This window comes from Fragaria vesca, linkage group LG5, assembly GCF_000184155.1.
Source record: "Fragaria vesca subsp. vesca linkage group LG5, FraVesHawaii_1.0, whole genome shotgun sequence".
Taxonomy (NCBI): domain Eukaryota; kingdom Viridiplantae; phylum Streptophyta; class Magnoliopsida; order Rosales; family Rosaceae; genus Fragaria; species Fragaria vesca.
Window position 1 is genome coordinate 14,390,352 of NC_020495.1, and position 895 is coordinate 14,391,246.

Genomic DNA, 895 nt, shown 5'->3' on the forward strand with positions numbered 1-895 from the left:
AATTTCTATTTTTTAGGTAATTTTATTTATTTTTAAAATAAATAAAAATATATTGATCATACAACCGTATTAGGTCACACCAGAGTAGTAACATCACCGGAATAGTACCTCCACTATTTTTTCAGGTAAAAACAATGTCACGTAGATAAGAGGTTGTCTTTCTTGACATGGTATATAGCACACCTAGTACTGGAAGCAATTTAAGAAGCTGACTTATTCAAAAGACTAAGTTATTCAAAAGTGAATTATAAACATTCAAACTAAAAGAAAAAATGAGAATTGACCTAAACCAAACTCGTCTTCTTATATGCTAGATTTAGTCATCTAAAAACATACTATGTACTTCAACATATCGCATAAGATTTAGAGTCAGCAAGCTTGGTTAGGTCAGCTTACGACATACCCTAGAAAGACCTATCACAAATCAAGCCTAACCAAAGAGAAAAAGAGGTGAGTCGGAGCTTCAAGGCCACACTCACCACCCTACATATCTATGACTTGGAACATCGAATATAAAACCTCATATAAGGCCATGTCACTGGCAGATCAATCTTGTGGTCTCCTAAGTCTCAACCCATAAACTCATGTTAGTAAGCGAGAAAACTAACCATACTTGGACAATGTTACTTAACACAACATTTGATTTCTTTGCCCTTATAATTAGAGCTAGGGGATGTTGAAAGATAAATCAACCTCACTGATTCTAACTCTTGTATTCTTGCATACGCTGGTTCTTATTTCTGAAATTCAATGGTCGACCACCTCTTTTCTTCCTATTTCGAGTGACTCTCCACATGAGGATGAATTGCACCCATTGGTCCTCTTAATGACTTGGTGATTCCATCAGATCTAGCAATTTGCTGTAAATTTGGTGTTGAACTCCATAATCTTCAGT